Below are 11,655 nucleotides of genomic sequence, written 5' to 3'. Positions count from 1 at the left end.
GGTACCTCATACCTCCTCCATGCTGGCCTTAACTTGTTCTTTCCTGGGGCCCCATGAATGGCCATGCTAGCTTCACCCCTCCTTCCTGTCAAGGAAGAGTACGTTTGCATACTACGCTTTCGGCATTGCCGTAGCAAAGTGTCCGTCCAGGTCATCAGCCTGCCCGCCTCCTCCGATCATTAGGCATCTGCATGTGGAAGAAGAAGGGTTGCACTGCGAGGTGACATAAAGCATGTTAGTTTGTACTGTGTGTAAATACGTTGGACCATGCAGCCTCCCAAACCTGAGCAATAATCCTATAATGCCACCTCCATGCATTCTCCTTTTTCCGTTTCTTAAACTGCCTCTATCCATATACAAGTGACTGAATTTGCGCTGATAACTACCCCCATGGAATTTGTAACGTCCCCTTAAGCCCCATTGGCATTAGACACTTCACTAAGCTTGTTCAGTAAATAGTTCATTACCTTTGTTCTAAATGACCATGATAGAGAACTTGTACTAAGCTTAAACAGAGAACCCCATTTCCTAATGAAAATTGGGGTTGTTAAACTGCTAGCATGTTGTCGAAGGGGCTGTTATCCCTCGTATTTGCATAAAGGTTAGAAGATTTAGCCACCACATTGCTGGCAGGTGCACTGCGCATATGTCTGCTTGCACCCTTCTGATACCTGTCATTATTGCAGCTATGATGGTTTACTACCCAAGTTACATAAAATGACATAGTTTTTCTTATAATTATTGTGCTTTGCTTATTCCATGTCAGAATTTCCAGCACATTCCTCCTAATTGGCAAGCTAATGCGCACTGAGCAGTTACCTGTACTGTGCAGTTTATTTATTGATTTATTAACAGATTCTTATATAGCGGCAGCAGATTCCGTTACAGTGTCTTATATAGCGCAGATTCCATTGTGCTTTACAATTGTAAACCGAGATAAAACAAACTGGCTAACAACAGCTAGACTTGGAGGGAAGATTATGCATACACCCATTTTATTTATTTATTTACTTATTTATTTTGCCTTATCTGTTAAAGGATCCATCTACCTTTGCACCCAGCATCAGTAATATTTCTTCCATGCGAATGCCATGCATGTACCGCAAACTTAGTTGCTATCAGAACTATGGTTCCCTCCCTGTGCCCTTATTAATAATACCCATTACATATTGCGCAGCGCTTTACTGAGAATATTTGAACATTCAGTCTAATACTGAAGTAAAATGCTAAACATGCACAAACATAATGAATTCACTTATTGATATCATGTACTACCATTATGATTGTACATATAACATGTAACAATGAAGTTTCTATTTTGTATGCAACACCATGTTATACTTCTGAATGCAGCTTAATCTAACCTGATATAATATATCATTCCCCATCCAGCAACATCTTTCTAATACTGTATATTATAATCCTATGATGCCTTGCACGCTGAAAAATGTGCCACCATAATTATTCTCCTGCCTTATATTGCATTATATTAACATTATAAATATACACTTGCAACCATGCATTCCCATATTTGCATTCTGCCTCTTACATTATTGATTAGCCATATCTTAATAACGCTGCTACGCAATATTATATTATGTTACTGAAAAAACAATTCAGTTCTTCCAACATTTATCTGTACAAAACTATGCATTTGTTTTCCATTGCTAGGCAGCCTGGTTCATGGTTCATGTTGGGAGCAGTAGATGCAGGGTGAAAGGCGATATCATCTCTATCAAAGAAAATCCCCCCTGCTATGTCATGTAAACAAGCCCTCAGTAATTTCATTAAGGGGGGTGGGGGGGGGGGGTCATGAGACTTGTTTTAAACTTGCTTGTCTCCATTGGGCCTAATTCTCTGCTGCTTTGCTAAAGGTTGCAGGGAGTATAATCTTAAATCCCTTATATATATAAAGTACTTATATTTTGGCCTTGTCCCTTGTAGTAACCTCCTATTAAGCAGCATTGAACTACTCCTGCCCTGAATCCCAACTGTACTGTTAGGTAATTGGTGTACAAACCCTATAAGGTGCCTTTATTCCTTAGGGGAAAGTTGCCCAAACAGTATGTGGTATTACTGAGAGAGGACAGATGCTTAATAAGAGAGCAGCAATGGCAATAATGCCCACTGTGACCAGGCAGAACCAGAACCTCTGTGACCAGGCAGAACAAGAACCACTGTGACCAGGCAGAACCAGAACCTGTGTATGCTGCATTGACTATTGAATTCATAACATACATTGGGAGTTTGTGACGGGCGACTATAGAGGGTGGCAGGGTGCCGAATAGGAGATTAAGTAAAATAATAAGAAGGAATACTTGTAAATAAATAGATACTTAGCATAATTTCTGGTTCCATTTCTTGCTGCTGGATGATCCTTGCTGGGGTTGCTTCTGAGTGTAATGACCCCCATCCTCCCCCTTCCTTAAGTATGGCCTATCCACTGGGGAGGGGCCATTTACCTTTTGTTCTTCACCTTATCTTCCCTCTTGCTTTAAGCTGGCACCTACCCTACCTGCCTTCCCCCCTGCAGCAATTATGTCTCTTTTTTGTGGAGCACAGGCTGAGCGTTTATACTCATTCGTTGCTATTTGCAGCTCATTCTCTTTGATATATGTATAATGGAGAACCTGTATTAGGTACAGAGACAGGGCTATAACCAGAATTTGGGGACTTTGTATAGAACCTCCTAGAGTGCAGAAATTGCCCATAGCAACCAAACTTCTACCTATCATTTTATGGAATGTAGTTGATATTTGATTGATAGATAGGTGTTTGGTTGCTGCAGACAACGTCCCCATTCTAGACTTTATACATCTTATGCAGAACCACTATAGCGGTTACTGTCTCCCTGTCATGGTAGCATTTAGGCTGACTACAAACTGTTCGCTGATAATCCCGGTTCCCTAGAAGAAAGCATATTTCCTGGTGGAGTCCATAAAGCTTTATCTTTCTAGCACCCGCAAGCAGAGGCGGAAATTAATCCCAGTTTCCTGGATGCAAATTGAAATTTGGTGCCCCTCCCCCTTAACAGTCCAATTTATTTTTTTCAATTCAGTCTGCTTTATATGTTTAAATTAATTGTAATTTTTTTTATTATTCAAAAATTGTCTACATTGACTGATGTTAATATTCTTATTGTAAAGTGGCTCACCACTGGCTCTACTACTAGCGCGCTATGGCTGTTGAGCCTGACTAGATGATGGACCTGAAAGGGTTAAAAAAGGTTGTGAAAATAGTTGGTGGGGCATAGTAACAATATTCAGCCGTCTGCAGCATGAATTAGCGCTCACCGGTGGGTGCTATCTCCTAGCCCAAAAAAACCTACAGCACCTGGTGTTCCCATGTGGTCTCCCACCCAAGTACTAACCAGGCCCAACACTGCTTAGCTTCCAAGACCAGACAAGATTGGGCCTATCCAGTGCAGTATGGCTGTATGTGAGACACATGCACTTTTTTGCCCTCTTCTACTTCTATCTACAGGTAAGCTAATAAAAAAGTTTCCTAACTGTATTGGCTTACTGAAAAAAATCATGTGTTGGTAATGTAAAAAGACCTACAGGACATGATATTAGAAGGTGGTCTCAAATTAAACTACTAAAGAGGCTCAACACTGTTTATCTGCCAGTTGGAATTGGGCCTAAACAGTGTGGTAAGTCATATATGGCAAGAAAACGGGCAGGTACATAGAGCAATACTAAAATTAACAAATAGAACAATGAAACCATGAATCGAAGCCTATCAGATACTTTGCGGCTAAGACAATACAACTATTCAGCAAGAAAAAACACATGTTGCAGCAAATATTCAGTAATAACCAAATGCAAGAGCAAACATTAGTAGGCCTCCAAGCGCCCAGGGACACCAGACACCACATTCAAGTTTCAGGAATAGAGAAATGAGCCCTGGCCATCCCCAAACACATGAAGGCGAGCCGGGTAAAGCAAAGAGAACTTCATTTTAGAATCAATAAGATGCTTGCAAATAGGAGCAAAGTCCCTGTGTCTAGAAGCCACCAGATTAGAAAAGTCTTGGAAGATGAGAAGACAGTCCCCCTTGTAAGTAATGCTGTCGGTTCTTCTGTAGTGTTCCAAGACTTTAACCTTGTCGGCGTAGTTCAGAATACGCATGATGACTGGGCGGGGTCTACCAGTAGGGTTAGGTCTGTCAGGGCCAATTCTGTGTGCCCTTTCAATCGCCAGTGGTGATCCTTTGAGGTCCAACGCCAGCTGTTCTGGTAACCAGAAAGCCAGGAGATCCATGAGTTCATGATCCCGGATTGACTCCGGTATGCCCACCACCCGCAAATTATTACGACGATTACGATTTTCCAAATAGTCTTATTTATCGGATAGGGCATGGATTTCCTTGGAATGCGATGCCACTGTGGTTTGAGCAGCTTGCAGGTCATCCTCGAGGGAGGAGATTCTCTGTTCTGCAGTGTCCAGGCGTTGGGAGTGCTGGGTGAGCTGAGCAAGGGTAGAATCTATAGAAGACTTGAGACCAGCTAGTTTCTCATCCAGCATTGGACCTATGACTGCGGCAATATCAGCTGGTTTCATTTTGGATGATCTGGGCGTATTTGTTGCCTATCTTTTGTTTTGTGAGGTCAGGCGGGTAACAGAACGATCAGAGTCAGAGGAATAACAACACTGGGAGTCAGTAGGTGGGGCCCGGGAGGATCCTGTAGAGGACATTGAGTGTGGTACTAAATATTTTTCCATACATCCGTCCCGGCAGATAGAATTGAGAAATGTAGGCAGCTGCAGGGATTAGCGGGTAGTAAGCTGCAAGCGTTAATAAGAATTGGTTATAGTTCACATTTCACTGGAAGAAACAATAAAGATGTGCAGCAGGGATCCGCAATAGCATCCGAGGCTAGTTGTCTTACAGTTACATTTTACAGCAGTAAGCAATAAAAGTCAGCATTCAGGTGTGCAGTGGGAATATCCATGCTAGGCAGGTCTTGTAAGAGTATTGTACTTTTACATTGCTTTGTATACACAGCACTTCTCCCTAACAGAGGGAGAGAGATGATTTGGACAAGCTGTGTATAGCGAGGGGGGCAGCCTCACAGTGTGCAGGTTCTGGGCAGTGTTATATGTAGAGCAGCAGGCAAGTCATACTGGGTCTCAGTGAGGTTTAGGGGGGCAACCCTTAAGTGGGTTACACCTCCCCTGCTCCTAAAAGATATTCAATCCTGTGGTATGGTAGAGGGGGGATCAAGGGGGACAGCCAGGGTGCAGAGCAAATATATATTATTCCCTATGCCCCCACCAAGATGGCTGACGCCCTTACTAGGCAGAATGGTGGGGCAGGGGAGAAGAATATAGCTCCAAGCAGGAGCTCTTACCACAGCGTTCCCAGTCAGAGTAGCCAGAATGTCTGCAGGGTGCGGATCAGGCATGCAGCCGCAGGTCCGGAGCCCAGGTCCCGCCTGTGTGTGAGATCCAGGCCGCGGCTCTGGCATCACGTGCAGGACGCCAACTGCCGCCACCCGGAATATAGTCCCCCGGCACCCCAGCTGCTAGCGGGTGGTCTCCAGCGGGGCGGGTGAGGTCGGAGGGGTCTCTGGAGGTCAGCGGGGCATGTTGGTGAGATTTCCGGCGTCGACGCCCGCAACGGAGCCCGATCCCCGGCCTGAAATCGAGTCGCCAGCTTCAGCGCCGCGGATAGGCCGCAATCAGCAGAATCCCTTGGATGGGCTTCCCGACTCCGCTGCCCTCCGCGGTTTGTCTCTCAGGTGGTGAGCAGCCCTGGGGGACCTGCTGTATGTCAGGGATAAAGACAGGGGCGTCTAGGGACTCGGTGAGAGCAGGTTTGTGCGGGAGCCCAGGGAAGGTTTGTCTGCTCCTGATGGCTGCCTGGCCACGCCCCTATTTATAGTTTCTTATATAGCGCAGCATATTCTATTGGTTACCATATAATAAGTCACTAAAGTAGTAAGCTGGTCACCAATAGACTCAATTTATAGTAAAACAATCAAACCGCTCAGACAGTAGATTAGGGAGACACAGAATACAGAGAACATGGAATACAGTTATGCAGAGTCAGATATACATTTCTTCTTTACAGACAGGAAATATTCAACATGACCTTATATTACTAGACAGAAACAATCGTATTAAGAATCATTACTTCACCACACAACAGGGAAATTCACTAAAGGGCCTCATACACTACAACAATATGTCTGACCCTGAAGTCGGATGCGATTTCCCTTGAACGCCCCCTGGACCTTGGGGGAAATTTACCAAGAAGGGAGTTCTATTTCATATGGTATGTTGCTATGGGCAACCAATCAGATACTATCCATTATCTTCTAGAATGTGCTACATTGTGATTGGTTACCCATAGCAACATGGCAGGTAAAATAGAACTCCCAAAATCTACCCCAACCTCAGCCTAATGGGGCCTACACATGGAGAGATGTGCGCCAGCGATCTGACCAATGGTAGATCACTCAGCACATAGAGATGTGTCAGCAATGTGTGCTGAGCGATCTGCCAGGGTCAATGTTCTCCAGAGAGACGATCTGACTACATTTATACTGCATGGAGTATAAACCTAGACTGACCATCATTCTTATGGCCCCTACACACGGAGCGATTTTGGGTCATTTTCTATGCAATCTAGTCAAATCAGATCGCTTACAAAATGACCCCCATGTGCAGGCCCCATAACTCTAATCTTAACCTTAAACTTGTAATGTTGACATTGAGACTGTCAACATAATGACTGTTGACATTGTTTTCTGACATGTTCACTGTCAACATAACGCCCAATTCTGACTGTCTATATAACCCCTTCTGCTTATTTAATGGTGCATATTAAGAGCCTTTTTGACTACTACCTTGGTTGTAATCTACACATGTGTCTGTCAGATAGTCACCTCATGTTACCCAGAGGCGTAGGGAGGGCGGAGCCACCGGAGCACCCGCTCCGGGCGCAGTTTGGGCGCAGGGCGCCGCCCCCCCTCCGCAAATGAAGTGGAGTCCGACGTCCGTGCAATAATTCATTTCGCACACACGCAGGGCAGCGTGCGCCGGCGGCTGCTATGCCCGGCGCCTGCCCCTGTCTGCCCTGCTCACCTGGTCATGCCGCCGCGAAAACGATGGGGTCACGTCACGTGACTCCCTGCTCCAGTCACTAACCAAGCTGCTGCTGCTGCTCGGGCCGGCTCCCGGGCAGCGCTGAGCAGCAGAAATAAGGAAGACTCCTCCCAGTCCCCTGCCTCGTCTACACAGAATGTCTGTGCTGTGCTCCTCAAGGTAGATTTTTTTTTTTTTTTTTTAATAAAGATAAAGAATTAAGGAAATAATCATGGGGTCTGGGGGTTTGGTGGGGTCCGGGGGGGATCACTCTGGTTTCTGCTGCCACCCTGCTCTACTCAAGGTGGATGTTAGTTTTTTACTAAACATAAATAATTATGGGACTGATCATGGGGTTTGGGGGATTTGTGGGGGAGAGGGAGGGGGGTAAATCTCTCATATGTGTCTTATATAGCGCAGCAGTTTCCGTTACAGCGTCTTATATAGCGCAGCAAATTCCGTTACAGCGTCTTATATAGCGCAGCAGATTCCGTTACAGCGTCTTATATAGCGCAGCAGATTCCGTTACAGCGTCTTATATAGCGCAGCAGATTCCGTTACAGCGTCTTATATAGCGCAGCAGATTCCGTTACAGTGTCTTATATAGCGCAGCAGATTCCGTTACAGTTTCTTATATAGCGCAGCAGATTCCATTACAGTGTCTTATATAGCGCAGTAGATTCCGTTACAGTGTCTTCTATAGCGCAGCAGATTCCATTACAGTGTCTTATATAGCGCAGCAGATTCCGTTACAGCGTCTTATATAGCGCAGCAGATTCCATTACAGTGTCTTATATAGCGCAGCAGATTCCGTTACAGTGTCTTCTATAGCGCAACAGATTCCGTTACAGTGTCTTATATAGCGCGGCAGATTCCGTTACAGTGTCTTACATAGCGCAGCAGATTCCGTTACAGCGTCTTATATAGCGCGTCAGATTCCGTTACAGTGTCTTATATAGCGCAGCAGATTCCGTTATAGTGTCTTATATAGCGCAGCAGATTCCGTTACAGCGTCTTATATAGCGCAGCAGATTCTGTTACAGCGTCTTGTATAGCGCAGCAGATTCCGTTACAGTGTCTTATATAGCGCAGCAGATTCCGTTAGTGTCTTATATAGCGCAGCAGATTCTGTTACAGCGTCTTATATAGCGCAGCAGATTCCGTTACAGCGTCTTATATAGCGCAGCAGATTCCGTTACAGTGTCTTATATAGCGCAGCAGATTCCGTTACAGCGTCTTATATAGCGCAGCAGATTCCGTTACAGCGTCTTATATAGCGCAGCAGATTCCGTTACAGTGTCTTATATAGCGCAGCAGATTACATTACAGTGTCTTATAAAGTGTCTTATATAGCGCAGCAGATTCCGTTACACTGTCTTATGTAGCGCAGCAGAATCCGTTACAGCGTCTTATATAGCGCAGCAGATTCCGTTACAGCGTCTTATATAGCGCAGCAGATTCCGTTACAGTGTCTTATATAGTGCAGCAGATTCCATTACAGTGTCTTATATAGCGCAGCAGATTCCATTACAGATTGTTATATAGCGCAGCCAAATCCGTTACAGATTGTTATATTGCGCAGCAGATTCCGTTACAGGTTGTTATATAGCGCAGCAGATTCCGTTACAGATTCTTATATAGTGCAGCAGATTCCGTTACAGCACCTTATATAGCGCAGCAGATTCCGTTACAGTGTCTTATATAGCGCAGCAGATTCCGTTACAGCGTCTTATATAGCGCAGCAGATTCCGTTACAGTGTCTTATATAGCGCAGCAGATTCCGTTACAGCGTCTTCTATAGCGCAGCAGATTCCGTTACAGTGTCTTATATAGCGCAGCAGATTCCGTTACAGCGTCTTATATAGCGCAGCAGATTCCGTTACAGCGTCTTATATAGCGCAGCAGATTCCATTACAGTGTCTTATATAGCGCAGCAGATTCCGTTACAGCGTCTTATATAGCGCAGCAGATTCCGTTACAGCGTCTTATATAGCGCAGCAGATTCCGTTACAGCGTCTTATATAGCGCAGCAGATTCCGTTACAGCGTCTTATATAGCGCAGCAGATTCCGTTACAGCGTCTTATATAGCGCAGCAGATTCCATTACAGTGTCTTATATAGCGCAGCAGATTCCGTTACAGCGTCTTATATAGCGCAGCAGATTCCGTTACAGTGTCTTATATAGCGCAGCAGATTCCGTTACAGCGTCTTATATAGCGCAGCAGATTCCGTTACAGCGTCTTATATAGCGCAGCAGATTCCATTACAGTGTCTTATATAGCGCAGCAGATTCCGTTACAGCGTCTTATATAGCGCAGCAGATTCCGTTACAGCGTCTTATATAGCGCAGCAGATTCCGTTACAGCGTCTTATATAGCGCAGCAGATTCCGTTACAGTGTCTTATATAGCGCATTTACTAAACATAAATAATTATGGGACTGATCATGGGGTTTGGGGGATTTGTGGGGGAGAGGGAGGGGGGTAAATCTCTCATATGTGTCTTATATAGCGCAGCAGTTTCCGTTACAGCGTCTTATATAGCGCAGCAAATTCCGTTACAGCGTCTTATATAGCGCAGCAGATTCCGTTACAGCGTCTTATATAGCGCAGCAGATTCCGTTACAGCGTCTTATATAGCGCAGCAGATTCCGTTACAGCGTCTTATATAGCGCAGCAGATTCCGTTACAGTGTCTTATATAGCGCAGCAGATTCCGTTACAGTTTCTTATATAGCGCAGCAGATTCCATTACAGTGTCTTATATAGCGCAGTAGATTCCGTTACAGTGTCTTCTATAGCGCAGCAGATTCCATTACAGTGTCTTATATAGCGCAGCAGATTCCGTTACAGCGTCTTATATAGCGCAGCAGATTCCATTACAGTGTCTTATATAGCGCAGCAGATTCCGTTACAGTGTCTTCTATAGCGCAGCAGATTCCGTTACAGTGTCTTATATAGCGCGGCAGATTCCGTTACAGTGTCTTACATAGCGCAGCAGATTCCGTTACAGCGTCTTATATAGCGCGTCAGATTCCGTTACAGTGTCTTATATAGCGCAGCATATTCCGTTATAGTGTCTTATATAGCGCAGCAGATTCCGTTACAGCGTCTTATATAGCGCAGCAGATTCTGTTACAGCGTCTTGTATAGCGCAGCAGATTCCGTTACAGTGTCTTATATAGCGCAGCAGATTCCGTTAGTGTCTTATATAGCGCAGCAGATTCTGTTACAGCGTCTTATATAGCGCAGCAGATTCCGTTACAGCGTCTTATATAGCGCAGCAGATTCCGTTACAGTGTCTTATATAGCGCAGCAGATTCCGTTACAGCGTCTTATATAGCGCAGCAGATTCCGTTACAGCGTCTTATATAGCGCAGCAGATTCCGTTACAGTGTCTTATATAGCGCAGCAGATTACATTACAGTGTCTTATAAAGTGTCTTATATAGCGCAGCAGATTCCGTTACACTGTCTTATGTAGCGCAGCAGAATCCGTTACAGCGTCTTATATAGCGCAGCAGATTCCGTTACAGCGTCTTATATAGCGCAGCAGATTCCGTTACAGTGTCTTATATAGTGCAGCAGATTCCATTACAGTGTCTTATATAGCGCAGCAGATTCCATTACAGATTGTTATATAGCGCAGCCAAATCCGTTACAGATTGTTATATTGCGCAGCAGATTCCGTTACAGGTTGTTATATAGCGCAGCAGATTCCGTTACAGATTCTTATATAGTGCAGCAGATTCCGTTACAGCACCTTATATAGCGCAGCAGATTCCGTTACAGTGTCTTATATAGCGCAGCAGATTCCGTTACAGCGTCTTATATAGCGCAGCAGATTCCGTTACAGTGTCTTATATAGCGCAGCAGATTCCGTTACAGCGTCTTATATAGCGCAGCAGATTCCGTTACAGTGTCTTATATAGCGCAGCAGATTCCGTTACAGCGTCTTATATAGCGCAGCAGATTCCGTTACAGCGTCTTATATAGCGCAGCAGATTCCATTACAGTGTCTTATATAGCGCAGCAGATTCCGTTACAGCGTCTTATATAGCGCAGCAGATTCCGTTACAGCGTCTTATATAGCGCAGCAGATTCCGTTACAGCGTCTTATATAGCGCAGCAGATTCCGTTACAGCGTCTTATATAGCGCAGCAGATTCCGTTACAGCGTCTTATATAGCGCAGCAGATTCCATTACAGTGTCTTCTATAGCGCAGCAGATTCCATTACAGTGTCTTATATAGCGCAGCAGATTCCGTTACAGCGTCTTATATAGCGCAGCAGATTCCATTACAGTGTCTTATATAGCGCAGCAGATTCCGTTACAGTGTCTTCTATAGCGCAGCAGATTCCGTTACAGTGTCTTATATAGCGCGGCAGATTCCGTTACAGTGTCTTACATAGCGCAGCAGATTCCGTTACAGCGTCTTATATAGCGCGTCAGATTCCGTTACAGTGTCTTATATAGCGCAGCAGATTCCGTTATAGTGTCTTATATAGCGCAGCAGATTCCGTTACAGCGTCTTATATAGCGCAGCAGATTCTGTTACAGCGTCTTGT

General features: G+C 44.8%; 1 pseudogene; it reads right to left on the bottom strand.

Moving 5' to 3' along the window:
- Positions 1 to 3,321: 3,321 nt before the first annotated feature.
- On the bottom strand, positions 3,322 to 3,440 carry LOC146024956 (5S ribosomal RNA; annotated as a pseudogene).
- Positions 3,441 to 11,655: the final 8,215 nt, after the last annotated feature.

This window comes from Crinia signifera, chromosome 7, assembly GCF_055691185.1.
Source record: "Crinia signifera chromosome 7, ASM5569118v1, whole genome shotgun sequence".
Lineage (NCBI taxonomy): Eukaryota > Metazoa > Chordata > Amphibia > Anura > Myobatrachidae > Crinia > Crinia signifera.
This window is presented reverse-complemented; position numbering and strand designations above follow the sequence as displayed.